General features: G+C 39.1%; 1 long non-coding RNA gene across 1 annotated transcript in view; it reads right to left on the reverse strand.

Moving 5' to 3' along the window:
* Positions 1-1,870: 1,870 nt before the first annotated feature.
* The window catches only part of LOC110350404 (uncharacterized), a 37,159-nt gene continuing 21,015 nt past the window's right edge, over positions 1,871-18,014 (reverse strand). Inside the window, exon 3 of the long non-coding RNA XR_002396951.2 lies at positions 1,871-7,071. This is a non-coding gene — a long non-coding RNA (uncharacterized LOC110350404). The remainder of the gene's footprint in view (positions 7,072-18,014) is intronic.

The following is an 18,014-nucleotide window of genomic DNA, read 5'->3' on the forward strand; positions in this document are numbered from 1 at the left end:
TTGAAATTTAAAAGTTATGTAGGAGTACAAAGGACCCAGAAAAGCCAAAAACAAAAACAAAAACAAAAACAAAAACAGTGCTGGAAGACATTCAGCACCTAATTTTAAGACTTCTTCTAAAGCTACAGTAATCAAGGCAGTGTTGGTGTAAGGAAAGACATATAGATCATTTGAATAAAATAGAGAATCTAGAAATAGAACCACACATATATGGTCCACTGAGTTTTGAAAGATTATTTAACATTAGCATTTTATAGAATATAAACTTGATTCAAGAGCCGAGGAAGAGATAATGTCTTCAGCAAATGGCACTAGAACACCTGGTATCCGTATGTAAAAAATTAACCTCAACCCTTATTTTCCACACATGAAAATAACTTGAAGGGGTCTATGAACCTAAATAAGAAAGCCTAAAAGTATAAGACTTCAAGAAGAAATTATAAGGGAAAATATTTATGAATTCAGGGTAGACAAGAACTACCTAGGATACAAAAAACATGATGTATAAAAGAAAAAATTGATAAATGAGATTCCATCAAAATTTAGAACTTTAAATGACATCATTAAAATGAAAAGTAGTCCTTAAATAGACCATATTTACAATGCATATAACCTATGACCAGAATATATAAAGAATTCTTAGAGCTCATTCATAGACAACCCAATTAAAATGTAGACATAAGAAGATGATAAATAGCCAGTATAGCACAAGGAATCATGTGCAACTCTAGAATCAGAAAAATACTAATCAGTACAATAGTAAGATTGAATTATACACTCATTAAGGAGATGAAGTTAAAAGTTTTAAAAGCCTTGTCATGACTTTTTCTTTTTGTTGGATTCTCCCCCTTTGCATTTAATTTGTCACACCCAATGGATTCATTCTGCTGGATTTCCTGGGGCTGTGATCCTCATTGTCTTTTCCTAGGGTATTGTCTAAAATTTGTTGGAGTGCCGGTTTGGTATTCATGAAGTTCCTGAGGTGCTCTTTATCATGAAAGTATCTTATTTCTCCATCAATTTTGAAAGATAGTTTTGCAGGGTACATCAATCTGGGTTGGAGGCTGTTTTCCTTTAGGGCTTGAAATACATCACTCCAAGCTCTTCTTTCCTTGAGGGTTTGCATTGAGAAGTCTGCTGTGATTCTGATGGACTTTCCTTTGTATGTGATTTGTTTCTTTTCTCTCACTGCTTGTAGAATTTTATTCTTCTGTTGGATTTCTGGAATCCTAACTATTATATGCCTATGTGTAGATTTTTTTGATCAAGGCTAGCTGGAGTCCTATATGCCTCACTTATCTGTATGTCAAGTTCTTTTCCCCTCCTTGGGAAGATTTCTGCCATCACTTCTGTGAAGAGATTTTTATGTCATCTGCACTCTCTCCTCTTTCTTCATTGACTCCAATCAGTCTTATGTTATTCTTCTTTGCATCATCTAGCAGCTGCTGGATTGATTTCTCATGTTCCCTTACAATTCTAAAGCAATTTTTCTTTTCCTCCTCACTAATTGCTATCTTATCTTCTATATGTGAAATTCTATCCTCACATTGGTTCATTCTGCTGCGCAGAGTTTCGATGGAGTTTTTAATCTCTTAGAAATCTGTTTGTATCTGTTTTATGGATTCCATTTGTTTCCTATGTTGGGATTCCATCATGTTCCTCAGATCCTCTATTTTTTTATCTGTGTCCTCTCTAGATTTATTAACCATGTCTTGCACCATGAGCAAAATCTCTGCTGTTATCTGAGAAATTATTTCTGATTTCATTTTTCCCAGATGCTCTTTTGTTGCCAGTTCAGGGAATCCAGGTGGTTGAGTATCACAGTGTTCCATCTTGTTTCCCTTTGGGGTTGCTTTAGGTGATCTGGAAGTCTGATTTTGAGACTTGTGTATGTGTCTTCTCATTTCCATGGTGGGGGGCAGGGGTGCTTCTGGCACCCACACGGCTCACCTTCTCTGCCCTAGGAGCTTGGGATGGAGACAGGGAGCTTCCTTCCGAGTGCTGGGACCAGCTGAGCTTCATTGCCCTAGGAGCCTGGGATGGAAGCAGGGAGCTTCCTTCTGGGTTCTGGGACTGGATCACCTTCTCTGCCCTAGGAGCCCGGGATGGAGGCCAGGAGTTTCCTTCCGGGTGCTGGGAGTGGCTGAGCTTCACTCTGTAATTGTATTTTAAACCTAAAATGTACCAATAAACTTAATGAAAAAAGAAAAAAAGAAACCAAACAGTAACAAATACTGGCAAGGCTCTGTTGAAAAAGGAATCCTCCCACATTGTTGGTGGGAATGTAAACTAGTACAGCCACTGTGGAAATCAGTATGGAGAGTCCAAAAAAACAAATACAAATAGAAATCTATTGAACCCAGCTATTCCCCTATTAAATATCCTCCCAAAAGAGTTAAAAACACCATATTACAATGATACATGCACACTCATGTTGATATTAGCACAATAGCACAATTCATAATAGTTAAATCTTGGAAGTGGCCTATATAGCCATCAACAGATTAATGGATAATCAAAATATGATATTTATGCACAATGAAATACTACTGTGTTTAGAGGAGGATACATTTGAGTCATTTGCAGAAAATGGATGTACCTTGAAACCATGATGTTAAGTAAAATAAATCAGACACACAATCTTCAATACTGTTTGGAATTGGGGGAAGGGCTGAGGATATAGCTTAGAGGTAGACTACTTGCCTAGTACACATGAGATCCTGGGTTTAATCCCCAGGATCATACACACCAAAAAACCCTGTACAAATTGTGTTAGTTTTCTCTATTGCTGTGTAACAGATTTTCCTCATATACAGCAACTGAAAACATTTATTTATCTCACAGTTTTTGAGGGTCAGGAAACTGGTAGTGGCACATCTGAGCAGTTCTGGCTCAGGGTATTTTAGGAGATTATACTCAAATTGTTGGCTTGGGATGTGGTCATCTGAAGCCTTCGCTAGAGCTGGAAGACCTGCTTCAGTGATAGCGCACTCACATGGCTTTTGGCAGGAAGCCTCAGTTCCTCCTTCCATGACTGCTCCACCAAGCTGGGTGGGCATGCTCATGACCTACCAGCTGCCTTCCCCCACAGTGCGTCATCCAAGAGAGAGACCAAGTTAAAAGCCTTAAAATCCTTTAGGACTTGGTCTTAGAAGTTGCACACTGTCACTTTTGCCTTATTTTCTTTATTAGATATGAGTCACTGTCGGGTGTGGTGGCACACGCCTATAATACCAGCCCTCAAGAGACTGAGGGAGGAGGATCACTATGAGTTTGAGGCCAGCCTTATCTATGTAGTGAGACTCTGCTCCCTGCCCCCATAACAAAACAAAACAAAAACCTCAAGAAATGACTCACTAAGTTCACCCAGAACAGGAAAGTAAGGTCCATGTATTTTTTTTAAATTTATATATTTATTGATACATTTTAGGTACACATTTACATTTATCATTGGGTGCTTGTACCTGTACATGATGTATCTTGGTTCTTATTTTTTCTCCCATTACCTGTGCACCCTTCACCCCCTCCACCCTTCCCTATTTACACAGACTTTGTTTTCATTTCTTTTTCTTTCTCATAATTTTTCCTTTCCCTTCTTCCCTTTCCCCTTCCCCTCCCACCATCCCATACCCTTGGACCTTTTCATATTTCAAATTATCAATTATTCATTTTAATCATTTTCATCCTTATTTACATTTTCAGTTTCTCACACTAGAGAAACTATTCAGTATTTACACATGTGTCCTATTTCTTTCACTTAAGAGTATGGCCTCAATATGCATCCATTTAGCTACAAATGTCTCTAGTTTCTCATCCTTTATGGCTGAGTAGTACTCCATTTATTAAAAAAAAACCCACATCTTCTTTATCCAGTTTCCAGTCGATGGGCATTTGGGCTATTTCCAAGCTTTAGCTATTACAAACTGTGCCACTATAAACATGGCTGCACATATATCACTGTGGTATGATTCTTTTAATTCTTTGGGGAAGATATCCAGTTTGGGAATAGCTGGGTCAAATGGGACCTGTAGTCCTAGTTCTTTGAGGTATCTCCACACTGATTTCCACAGTGGTTGCACCAGTCTACACTCCCACCAACAATGGAGAAGGGTTCCTTTCTCCCCACACCCCCACCAGCATTTGTTATTGGTTGATTTCTTTTTTGTTTGTATGTTTTTTGGTTTTGGTACGGAGGATTGAACTCAGCTCCTTGCACTTGCACAACAGGCGGTGAAACCACTGAGCTAAAGACCCAGCCCTTGGTTGATTTCTTAATAGCAGCCATTCTTTCTGGGGTGAGGTGGAATCTCGGTGTTGTTTTCATCTGCATCTCTTGAATGACCAGTGATGCTGAACATTTTTTCATATATTTATTTGCTGTTTTTACTTCTTTGTCTGAGAAATGTCTGTTCTTTTTGGATGCCCATTTTTAAATTGGGTTTTTGAATTTGGGGGGTCTGATTTTTTCAATTCTTTATATATTCTTGATAGTAGACCTTTGTCTGAGGTACAGGTGCTAAAAATTTCTTCCCACATTGTAGGTTGTCTCTTAGCTCTGTAGTTTCTCTTTCAGTGCAGAAGCTTTTAATAAGATGAGATCCCAGTTGTTGATTCTTTGTGCTAGCTCCGTGCTACTGAAGATCTGTTCATAAAGTCTTTTCCTTTACCAATGTCTTCAAGAGTTCTACCTAACTTATCTTCCAGCAAGTTTAGTGTTTCTGTCTTAATATTTAGATCTTTAATCCACTCCGATCTTAGTTTAGTGCATGGTGATAGGTATGGGTCTGGTTTTAATCTTTGGCAGGTTGAAATCCAGTTTTTCCAACACCATTTATTAAATAGGCTATCTTTCCTCCAATGAGGGTGGTTGGTTCCTTTGTCAAAGATGAGGTGGCTGAGTATGTCTGGAGTTGTTTCTGCATCTTCTAACCTAGTCCACTAATCTTCGGGTCTGTTTCTTTGCCAGTACCATGCTGTTTTTAATCACAGTAGCTTTGTAGTATAGTTTCAAATTGGGGATTGTGATACCCCCAGCAATGTCTCTGTTTCCTAGAATTGCTTTTGCTATTCTAGGTTTCTTCTGCTTCCAAATGAATTTTTGAATTGTTTTCTCTAGTTCTGTGAAGTATATTGGAATTTCAATCAGCATTGCATTAAATCTATATAGTAGTTTTGGAAGTATGGCCATTTTCACTCTGCTGGTTCTTCCTCCCATGAACAAGGGATATCTTTCCATTTTCTTATATCCTCTTCGATCTCCTTCAGAGTGCTGTAGTTTTCAGTGTAGAGGTCTTTTGCTTCCTTTGTTAGGTTGATTCCTAGATATTTCATTGTTTTAGATGCCATTGTAAAAGGAATTATTTCTCGAATTTCTCTCTCAATGGGTCTGCTATTTGCGTATAAGAAGGCTATTGTTTTTTGAGTGTTGATAAGGTCCATGTTTTAAAAGATATGCAAATAGTTGTACCTGATCAGGTCAAGAAGAAATAAAAAATTTGGAAGTCTTGAAGCTTTTGAAATTCTTGTTACTGTTAGGTCAATAGAGATTTGGCATGAGAAAGAGTTTCAGATTGAGAGTGCTGGGGAAACTCATTTATTTATTCATGCCTTCATTCATCTACTCATTCCACACCTATTCATTGAGTGTCTACCACATGCAGTTGGGAAATCACACTATATGTTATACGGCTCATGAAGAAACACAACTATAATGAAAATAACAACTACTGACCTTAATAGAATGCTCTCGTTGTGTCCAGGACTGCAAAGAGCTTCATGTCTAATTATCTCATCTAATTTTTCCAATATACCTTTGTAACAGGTACTACTGTACCTCATTTTACAAATGAAAAACTTAGAAAGGGGTGGTTATGTACCTTTAAGAGATAGAATCCATGAGTGGAGCTTGTCAATCCATTTGGGTTGCTACAACAAAAACACCACAAACTGGGAGTCTATGACTGACCAACATTTATTCCTCCCAGTTCTAGAGACCAGGAAGTCTGAGAAAACAAAGTCAGTAGATTCCAGTGTCTGGTAAGGCCCCACTTTCTGGCTCATCAACATTGCCTTTTCACTGTATCTTCCCATGTGAAAGGGGACAAGGGTCTCCTTTGGGCCTATTTTATAAGGACACTAATCCCTTCCATGAAGGCTCCACCCTCAAGACCCATAAACTTCCAAAGACCTCACCTCCTAATAGCATCACCCTGGGAGTTAGGATTTCAACTTACGAATTTTGAGGAGATACAAACATTCAGACCAGAGCAAAATCAAAGGACTTTGATCTCAAAGTCTGTGTTGTGTTTATACCATCACATTCTAGTAATTGCAGAAAAATTGTTATTAGTATTTCATGGTGCAATCCTGTTGTCTGGCCAGCCACCAAAGGCTCTGAGCTTCAGAGAGGTTGACTGACTTGCCCCCAGGTTGTTTCTGGCAGAGCTGAGCTTCCAAGCCAGTTCCTGGGAGTTCCAAGTCTGGGCTCCTTCTTTTACACTTGCTCAAAACAGTCTTTTCTGTCTTGTTCCTGGAGAAATAGAGCTAGATGGAAAAGGGCCCTAAGGGGGTGAAGAGGGGGGAAATGACTGCAGAGGTCTGGAAGCTTTTATAAGTGGGGATCTCGCCTGGTCAGCTGAAGAATATGTCAGAATCTCTCCAGAGGCTGCTGCGAAGATGCTGTGGAATGGCTGGTGTGCCTGATGAGGTGCTGTGACCCGGGAGTTGTCAGCCAGCCAGCCCTCAGAGATAGTCCAGGCCTTGCTGCTGCTGGAAGGAAGAGGTCAGATGTGGCTCGTAGCACAGAATCCTTGCTGAGCCTCAGGCACAATGGGAAGGTGACATGCACCATCACTCTGGCACCTCAGGGCCAATAAAGCACATATGCTGTTCATGCTTCCCATTTCACAGAGGATGGACCTGAGGCACAGAGAGTAACTTGCCTGAATCCATGCAGACATCCTGTCTCAAAGTGGTCACCTGGGTTCACAGAGTTGGTAAGCAGGAGCCTGGACTAAGGGCCTTGACTTCAAGGCCCTAGGAAATCTTGCTTCAGTGGGTCCTTTTCCTCCACTGAAAAAATCAAACATTATATTTGACTATGTTGCAATGAAATTGAATGTAATCCCGACTAAGTTCACTGTTATATATTAATTATCATTACACATCAGAAGGAGAGGAGGAGAAGGGGAAGTAGTAAGGATCAAGATTCTATGTGCAATAGGCCTGGGATTTAGCTCAGTGGTTCTGCTGCCTGCCTTGCAAGCACAAGGACCCAATTTCGATCTCTAGTACCAAAAATATAGATGAATAAAATAAAAATTTTTAAAAAAGATTCTATGTGCATATATACCAATACTCCATAACAAGTATATTCCTTATGTATTGCAAACATATACTAATGAAAAAATTTTAAATACAATAAAATGAAATAATTTGTAAGTCTCAAAAAGAACTGTAGGCACAATGCATACTGTGCCTAGTGGGGAAGTTGGTCCAGTTGGAATGAGTTCTAATTCTCCTAATTGCTGCCCATGTAACTTTGGCCAAGTTACTTCACCTCTCTGTGCCTTGCTTTCCTCCTCTGCAATATGGGAATAAATGGTAGACCTTACTATGCAACCATCATTGCTACCCATCTAAAGAGCACTCTGTAACCATTAAACCATAATCCCCCCTTTCTGCCCTCGTCCCAACCTCAATAAACATTATTCTACCTTCTGTTTCTCTAGGAAGCTAACTCCCTTAGGTGCATCATATAAGTTTTCCAGAATAATCTTGACTACTAAAATTCTTAGCCACTTTCCCCATGAATCTATGAGTGGAGGTTAGGAAAATATGCTCCCTCTGCAATGATGGCATAGAGACAAATGACCAAAAGGTCAACATAAGAGTCCATGAGTTGCAGTGGGCTTGGCTGGGAAGGACTTAGACCTCTAAGGAGTGTACTTCCACTCACTGTCCTACCACCACTGCCCTTACACCCATGCATAGAATTCTGCACTGAAGAATTTTACTCTGATGAAACAATTAAGCAACAAACCAGACTGTTTCTGGTAGGATGACAGACTGGAAACCTGAAGAGGTCCTTAGAGATCATCTAGCCCAAGGGCTACATCCTGGTCTGTGAAGTCACAGGGCTTAGAGAAGATAGAAATGTAACTTTTGGAATGGAACTATCTGGGTTGGAATCTTAACTCAGTGATTCACTAGCTATGTGACCTTTGGCAAACTCAACCCCTCTGGGCCTCAACTTCCGCATACAAATTGTGAATCTTAATAATTCTTACTTCATGTTATAAGAGGATTCAAATGAAATAGTAAATGAATTAATATATGTAAGAAACTTGGAATGAAGCTGGGCACCCAGTATAGTAAATGCAATACAGTAATGCCTCAGTTCATGAATGCTTCTGTTTGGCAAAATTTTGCATCCATTTGCAAACTCCACACTGGGTGACAAACATGATAACAGCCATCTTCCCCACACAAACACAAATGCAGCTATCTTTCCCCAAATTATAAAATAAATTAAGTTTATAAACTGAGATGCCACTGTGTATTTGTTAAATTAAAGAATGACTCAGTGCTGCCCCCCTCCATCCCAGGCTCCTAGGGCAGAGAAGTTCAGCTGGTCCCAGCACCTGGGAGGAAGCTCCCCACCTCCATCCCAGGCTCCTAGGGCAGTGAAGCTCAGCCGGTCCCAGCACCCGGAAGGAAGCTCCCCCGCTGCCATCCCAAGCTCCTAGGGCACAGAAGGTGAGCCACGTGGGTGCCAGAAGCACCCCCCACACACCATGGAAATGAGAAGACACATAAACAAGCGTCAAAAACAGACTTCCAGATCACCTACAGAAACCCCAAAGGGAAACGAGATGGAACATTCTGATACTCAGCCACCTGGAGTCTCTGAACTGGCAACAAAAGAGCATCTGGGAAAAATGAAATCAGAAACAATTACTCAGATAACAGCAAAGATTTTGCTCATGGTGCAAGACATGGTTAATAAATCTAGAGAGGACACAGATTAAAAAATAGAGGATCTGAGGAACATGATGGAATCCCAACATAGGAAACAAATGGAATCCATAAAACAGATACAAACAGATTTCTAAGAGATTAAAAACTCCATCGAAAGTCTGCGCAGCAGAATGAACCAATGTGAGGATAGAATTTCACATATAGAAGATAAGATTGCAATTAGTGAGGAGGAAAAGAAAAATTGCTTTAGAATTGTAAGAGAACATGAGAAATCAATCCAGCAGCTGCTAGACGATGCAAAAAAGAATAACATAAGACTGATTGGAGTCAATGAAGAAAGAGGAGAGAGTGCAGATGACATAAAAAACTCTTCACAGAAGTGATGGCAGAAAACTTCCCAAGGAGGGGAAAAGAACTTGACATACAGATAAGTGAGGCATATAGGACTCCAGCTAACCTTGATCAAAAAAAATCTACACATAGGCATATAATAGTTAGGATTCCAGAAATCCAACAGAAGAATAAAATTCTACAAGCAGTGAGAGAAAAGAAACAAATCACATACAAGGGAAAGCCCATCAGAATCACAGCAGACTTCTCAATGCAAACCCTCAAGGCAAGAAGAGCTTGGGGTGATGTATTTCAAGCCCTAAAGGAAAACAGCCTCCAACCCAGATTGATGTACCCTGCAAAACTATCTTTCAAAATTGATGGAGAAATAAGATGCTTTCATGATAAAGAGCACCTCAGGAACTTCATGAATACCAAACCGGCACTCCAACAAATTTTAGACAATACCTTAGGAAAAGACAATGAGGATCACAACCTCAGGAAACCCAGCAGAATGAATCCATTGGGTGTGACAAATTAAATGCAAAGGGGGAGAATCCAACAAAAAGAAAAAGTCATGACAAGGCTTTTAAAATTTTTGACTTCATCTCCTTAATGAGTGTATAATTCAATCTTACTATTGTACTGATTAGTATTTTTCTGATTCTAGAGTTGCACACGATTCCTTGTGCTATACTGGCTATTTATCATCTTCTTATGTCTACATTTTAATTGGGTTGTCTATGAATGAGCTCTAAGAATTCTTTATATATTCTGGTCATAGGTTATATGCATTGTAAATATGGTCTATTTAAGGACTACTTTTCATTTTAATGATGTCATTTAAAGTTCTAAATTTTGATGGAATCTCATTTATCAATTTTTTCTTTTATACATCATGTTTTTTGTATCCTAGGTAGTTCTTGTCTACCCTGAATTCATAAATATTTTCCCTTATAATTTCTTCTTGAAGTCTTATACTTTTAGGCTTTCTTATTTAGGTTCATAGACCCCTTCAAGTTATTTTCATGTGTGGAAAATAAGGGTTGAGGTTAATTTTTTACATACGGATACCAGGTGTTCTAGTGCCATTTGCTGAAGACATTATCTCTTCCTCGGCTCTTGAATCAAGTTTATATTCTATAAAATGCTAATGTTAAATAATCTTTCAAAACTCAGTGGACCATATATGTGTGGTTCTATTTCTAGATTCTCTATTTTATTCAAATGATCTATATGTCTTTCCTTACACCAACACTGCCTTGATTACTGTAGCTTTAGAAGAAGTCTTAAAATTAGGTGCTGAATGTCTTCCAGCACTGTTTTTGTTTTTGTTTTTGTTTTTGTTTTTGGCTTTTCTGGGTCCTTTGTACTCCTACATAACTTTTAAATTTCAATATCCAGTTCTTCATTTATAGCAAGTATACACAGACCTGAATTTTTATATATACCTTGTGTTTTCTAATCCTGCTAAATTCAAGTACAAGTTCTAGGGCCTCCTAGAGATTTCTTAGTATTTTCTCTGTAAATGATCATTTCATCTACATATAAAGATTTTGTTTCTGCCATGCCAATTCTATCCTAGTTGTGTCATTTTATTGCCAGACTATTTTGGTTTAGACCTATGTTTCAAAGTCTAATGGACAGATGAATAGTAGGCATATATGCCCTTGTTCCCCACTTTAGGGAGAAAGTATTGTATCGTCTCCATTCATAGAAGGAGTTTTTGTTGGAAGTATGGAGTACATGTCTTTGATCTGTTGAGAAGGTTCTGTTCTACTTCTAGTCTCCTGATAGCTTTTACCATGAACAGCTGTAGAATTTAGTCCAATACTTTTTCTCCAACTGGTGACAGGATCATATGGCTTTCTCCTTTCCTCTTTAAAATGATGACTTTTGGGGGTGGATCTTCCAATGCTGAACCAACACTGCCATCCCTATAACAAAACCACTTTCTACATCCTGCCAGATCTGACTTCTAATAGTTTGTTTTGTTAAACAAATTTCTACCTATGTTCCTACTTTTTTCTTCTATTATCTTTATCCAGTTTTAGGATTAGCACAATGTTGAGTTCCTAAAATGAGGGGAGAAGTGTTCCTTCTTTCTTCTGGTTTAATTGTTTGATGTAATTTATCAGTTAAAATGTTTATGAGCCTGCTGTTGTCATATAGGTAGGTTTTCAAACTAGGAATATACTTTCTTTAATAGGTGCTATTCAAATTGTATATTTCCTCCAGAATTAGTTTCATTACTTTGTCTTCCAAGGTACTTCTTAGAAGTTGTCAAATTTATTTCAAAAAAGCTTTTGTAATATGCTTTCTATATCCTTTTAAATTCTGTAAAATCTGTGGTAATGTCTCCTAGATCTTGATATTGTAATTTTAAAAATGTATAACTGATATTGTGTAACAGGAAGAAAAGGTCTAAAAGAGCAGGGGAATTGGGAGGGGTAGGGGAAGGGAAAAAAGGGAAAGGAAAAAATATGAGAAGAGGAAAAAAATGGATACAAGGTCTTTGCAAATAACGAAGGGTGGAGGGGGTGAAGGGAGGGCAAGGGAAGGGGAAAAAGAAATAAGAACCAAGAGACTCATGTAATGGTACAAGATCCCAATGATGATTGTAACTGTATTGTATACCTAAAATGTACCAATAAAGTTAATGGCGGGGGGCGGGGAAGAATGACTCAGTGTCCACAAAGGAAAGACCAGGTCCCTATCCTCACTACAAGCAGAAAAGCTCTGCTTTGTTTGTTTTATATGTTGGCCTTCTTTTTAAAATGTCGTTAAAAGGAAGGACAGTGGGTGACCACCCCTGTACAATATAATCCTATATTTTACAAATAGGAAACACTACCAGAACAGCCCCCTGCTGTGCCCAAGGTCCCATGGGAAATGAGTGCTGGGTAGACCAGGTGTCTGACTTGGCCAAGGCTGTCTCACCAACATAGCACTGTCCAGTGGATCTGTGAAACCTTGGCTTCATGCCAGATTATAGAAAAGACTTCTCTGCTCTCTCCTGGCAAAGGTCATTGAAGATGTCCTATTGAGAAGTGTGCTTTCTTGTCCCATGACTCCTGGAGGAAATGTTGAGCAGGCTGGATAGTATTCCTGGGTGCTAGAACATTCCCAAAGGTGGATGACTTTGGACCGGGCTCCCTAAAGCCACCTTTCCTGCACAGAGTAAAGGCTGTAATGCTTGGAGAATGAATGCCATCTCCAGGGTTCTGATTAACATAATCAGTCACAGTTATCCCACCCCTTTGCCAATTGCAGTTTAAGGATGGCTGGTCTAGACCAGTGAGTATCAATGAAACACTAGAAGAGTTTGTCAGGTTCTCAGTCATATGGAACCAGGAATACATTGTTCTGGTTTCTAAGAGATGGCTCCTTGCAGCCCAAGAACTAGACAATATGTGAAGATACAGAAAATGGAAACTTCAGAGTCCTGATCACCCAACCTACTGTCTTGTGTGTCCAGTATGGTGGCCACTGCCTGTATTGGCTACTAAGCACTCAAAATGTGGTGAGGTCAAATTGAGATATACTGTAAGTATAAAAAAGGACACCAGATTTTGAAGATTTAGGGTGGAAAAAAATGGAGTGTTTCAGTCAATGATGGATATATGACATACATACGAGGTGTGACTGAAATATATAGTGAATGTTTAAATTTAAAAAGTTTATTACAGTAAAAATACACATTGCCATTAATCTCCCTCAAAATATTCCCCCTCAGTTTGAACATACATCCTACCATTCTTTCTAAAGCAGCTCTGGAAGCCCTCCTTCATGTCTTTACCAGGTGTGATAAAAAAATACAATGAATGCTGCTGCTGAATGTCATCTAATGTAAAAGCAGGCTTGTAAAAACATTGTGGTGTGTCCTCATCCACCAGCTTTGGCACTGTGCCACTTCCGGCTCTTTCCCAAAGTCAAAAGTACCGTGAAATGTAAACATTTTGAATCAATTCAGGACACGATGGCAGCCATGACAGTGCAGCTAAAGACATTCATGAAAGAGGACTTCCAGAACTGCTTCAGACAGTGGCAAGAATGATGGGATAGTGTGTTTGAAATGAGAGGGAGTATTTTGAGGGGGATCAGTGGAAATGTGTCTTTTTTATAATAAAAAAATTTAAACATTCACTGTATATTTCAATCACACCTGGTGTAACCCATACATGACAGTTATCTCATAAGATTATAACGGATTGCCTGTAATCTCAGCATTCAGGAGGCTGAGGTGGAAGGATCATCATGAGTTCAAAGGCAGACTGAATGACACAGTGAGACCCTGTCTCAAAAAACCAAACCCCCCCCACAAAAACAGATATTAAGGGAGTTGGATATTCTCATCTCCTGGTGACATCATAGAACAACCTACCACTCCTGTGTTTGTGGTGATGTTGCACTGCACTGCCAGTCATATAAAAGCAGAGAACAGGACCAGAGATTTAGCTCAGTGGTGCTCTGACTGCCTTGCAAGCACAAGGTTCGATCTCCAGTACCACACATACACATACACACACAAAAGCAGAGCACATACCATTATGTATGGTAGCAAGTCTTTTCTGCCCTGGTCAAGAAGGGAAGGGCTGCTGGGCAGGGAGTGGAGTGTTCTCAGGAATGGCAGAAGCAGGTGCTGTCGTTGTCTTGATTGGATGGGGAACAATACCCCTGAGTCTTACAATGACAATACAACATATCAGAATCTATGGGACACAATGAAAGCAGTCTTATGAGGGAAATTCATAGCAGTGAATACTCATATTAGGAAAACAGAGCGAACCAAATTAAACAACCTGATGCTGAACCTCAAGTTTCTAGAAAAAGAGGAGGAGGACCAAGCCAAAGCTCATACAAAGGAGGAAATTATAAAGATCAGAGCAGAAATCAATGCAATGGAAACTAAGAGAATGATACAAAAAAATTAATGAAGCAAAGAGTTGGTTCTTCAAAAGAATAAACAAAATTGGGGCCAGGGATTTAGCTCAGCGGTTCCACTGCCTGCCTCGAAGGCGCAAGGTCCCGAGTTCAATCCCCAGTACCAAAAAAAAAAAAAAAAAAAAAAAAAACAAAATTGACAAACCTTTATTGAACCTTATAAGAAAAAGGAAAGAAAAGGCCCAAAGCCATGCAATTAGAAATGAAAAGGATGAAATTACAACGGATCCAGCAGAAATCCAGAGGATCATCAATACCTACTTCGAGAACCTATACGCCAATAAGATGGAAAACACAGAAGAAATGGACAGATTCCTAGATACATATGAATTACCAAAGTTGAATGAAGCAGACCTAAAAATTCTAAACAACCCAATATCAATCAATGAAATTGAAAACGTAATTAAAAACTTACCAACTGCGGCCAGGGGTTTAGCTCAGTGGTTCTGGTGCCTGCCTCACAAGCAAGCACAAAGTTCTGAGTTCAATCCCTGGTACCAAAAACAAAAAACAAAAAACAAAAAAAACTTACCAACTAAGAAAAGCCCAGGTCCTAATGCTTCACTGCTGAATTCCACAAGACATTTAGAGAGGAACTACTGCCACTACTGTTTAAACTCTTCAATGAAATTGAAAGGGAAGCAATACTCCCAAATTCATTCCTGGAAACAAGCATCACCTTGATCCCCAAAGCAGAGAAAGACCCAACCGAAAAAGAGAACTATAGGCCAATCTCACTAGTGAACATAGACGCAAAAATCCTTCATAAGATACTGGCAAATAGAATGCAAAAGATCATCAAGAAGATCATACACCCTGACCAAGTGGGATTCATTCCAGAGATGCAGGGATGGTTCAACATATGCAAATCAATAAATGTAATACACTATATCAATAGAGTCAAGGACAAAAACCATGTGATCAGCTCAATAGATGCAGAAAAAGCATTCGACAAAATCCAACACACATTTATGATAAAAACCCTACAAAAAATTGGAATAGACTGTCTCTACCTCAATCTGATAAAAGCCATCTATGAAAAACCAACAGCCATACTAAATGACCATACTAAATGATCAAAAACTGAAATCCCTTACACTAAAATCAGGAACAAGACAAGGATGTCCATATCACCACTCCTGTTCAATACAGTTTTGGAAACATTAGCCACAGCAATTAGACAAGAGAAAGAAATAAAAGGAATAAAGATAGGAAATGAAAAAGTCAAAGTGTCATTGTTTGCAGACGACATGATACTCTATAGAGAAGACCACAAGAACTCCACCAAAAATCTTCCAGACTTAATAGCCAAATTTAGTAAAGCAGCTGTATTCAAGGTCAACACACAAAAATCAATAGCTTTCCTCTACACGAACAACAGACTCACTGAGAGAGAAATAGGGCAAACAATTCCTTTCACAATAGTATCCAAAAAACTGAAATATCTAGGAATCAACCTAACAAAAGAAATCAAAGAACTCTTCTCTGAAAACTATAGCACTGTAAAAATAGAGATGAAGATGATATCAGAAAATGGAAAGACATCCCTTGCTCCTGGGTAGGAAGAATCAACAGTGTGAAAATGGCCATACTTCCAAAACTGCTATGTAGATTCAATCCAATCCCAATTGAAATTCCAGCAGCATACTTCATGGACCTTCAGAAAACAATCCAAAACTTCATTTGGAACAAGAAGAGACCTAGAATAGCAAAAGCAATTCTAGGCAACAGAGACATGGCAGGGGGTATCACAACCCTCAACTTGAAACTATATTACAAAGCTACTGTGATTAAAAACAGCATGGTACTGGCAAAAAAACAGACCTGAAGATCAATGGAACAGATTAGAAGATGCAGAAACAACTCCAGACACACTCAGCCACCTCATCTTCAACAAAGGAGCCGAACACCCTACTGGAGGAAAGATAGCCTCTTTAATAAATGGTGCTGGAAAAATTGGGTTTCAACTTGCCAAAGATTAAAACTAGACCTATATCTCTCACCATGCTCTAAACTAAAATCAAAATGGATTAAAGATCTAAATATTAAAGCAAATGCTGAACCGGCTGGAACAGAGGTTAGGTAGAACTCTTGAAGACATAGGTGTAGGAAAAGATTTTATGAACAAAACCTCAGTTGCCTGTGAACTAGCACAATCAAAAAGTGGGATCTCTTCTTATTAAAAAGCTTCTGCACAGCAAGAGAAACCATCAACAGAGTGAAGAGATAACCCACAATATGGGAAAAAATTTTCACCTGCTCTTCCTCAGACAAAGGTCTACTATCTAGAATCTGTAAAGAACTTAAAAGAATCAGACCTCCCAATTTTTTTTTTTTGTACTGGGTATCAAACTTTGGTCCTTGGGCCTGCAAGGCAGGTGGCGGAACCACTGAGCTAAATCCCTGGCCCCAGTCCTCCCAAATTTAAAGACCCAATCCAAAAATGAGCATCTAAAATGAACAGACATTTCTCGGACAAAGAAGTAGAAATAGCAAATAAACATATGAAAAAATGTTCAAGATGACTGGTCATTCGAGAGATGCAGATGAAAACAACACTGAGATTCCACCTCACCACAGAAAGAATGGCTGCTATCATGAAATCAACCAATAACAAATGCTGGTTGGGTTGTGGGGAAAGAGGAACCCTGCTCCACTGCTGGTGGGAGTGCAGACTGGTGCAAGCACTGTGGAAATCAGTATGGAGATACCTCAAAGAACTAGGACTGGAAGTCCCATTTGACCCAGCTCTTCCTCTGCTGGGGATCTTCCCCAAAGAATTAAAAGTATCATACGACAGCGATATATGTGCACCCATGTTTATAGCAGCACAGTTCGTAATAGCGAAAGCTTGGAAACAGCCCAAGTGCCCATCAACTGGAAACTGGATAAAGAAGATGTGGTTTTTTAATAAAATGGAATACTACTCAGCCATAAAGAATGAGAAATTAGAGACATTTATAGCTAAATGGATGCACATTGAGGTGATATTCTTTTTTTTTGGTACCAGGGATCGAACTTGGGTCCTTGTGCTTGCGTAGCAGGCGTGAAACCACTGAGCTAAATCCTTGGCTGAGGTGATATTCTTAAGTGAAATAAATAAGACACATATGTGTAAATACTGAATAGTTTCTCTAGTGTGAGAAACTGAAAGTGTAAATAAGGACTAAAAGGTATAATAGATAATATGAAATAGGAAGTAAGGGGGAAGGGGAAGTGGGAGAGGTAAGGAAAGGAAAGAAGGGAATGGAATTAATATGAGAAAATGAAAAAATGGAAACAAAGTCTTTGTAAATAGGGAGGGATGGAGGGGTTGAAGGAAGGGCAGGGGAAGGGGAAAAAAAAACCAAGAGAGATCATGTAAAGGTGCAAATTTCCAATGATGAATGTCATTATATTGTATACCTAAAATGTACCAATAAAATTAATTTAAAAAATAATCCTGAGTCTTAGTTTTTCTACTTATAAAATGGCCTATTACCAGTGGTGAAACTATATGCTGAAATCCAACTTCCTCATGACACAATCAAGTTTGCTTTCTGATTGAAGCAGAACTTGTGTCTTCTCAGTCACGAGGCAGTGTCTGGAGTCCAGAGCCCGTGCTTTGCCTCTTTCTCCATTTGGTTTCACGTTTCCATGGGGCAGCAGTCCATCACAGGAGCATCTTAGCTGCCCTTCGTCCCCTGCCCAGTTTTCCCTGCGTGGAGAGGCAACTATCTGACAGGTTGGGGAGAAGGAACCAGGTATTCTTATCTTAGTGC

The sequence above is a fragment of the Heterocephalus glaber genome, unplaced genomic scaffold, assembly GCF_053883595.1.
Source record: "Heterocephalus glaber isolate CG9 unplaced genomic scaffold, H.glaber_assembly_v1.0 deba00001452, whole genome shotgun sequence".
Lineage (NCBI taxonomy): Eukaryota > Metazoa > Chordata > Mammalia > Rodentia > Bathyergidae > Heterocephalus > Heterocephalus glaber.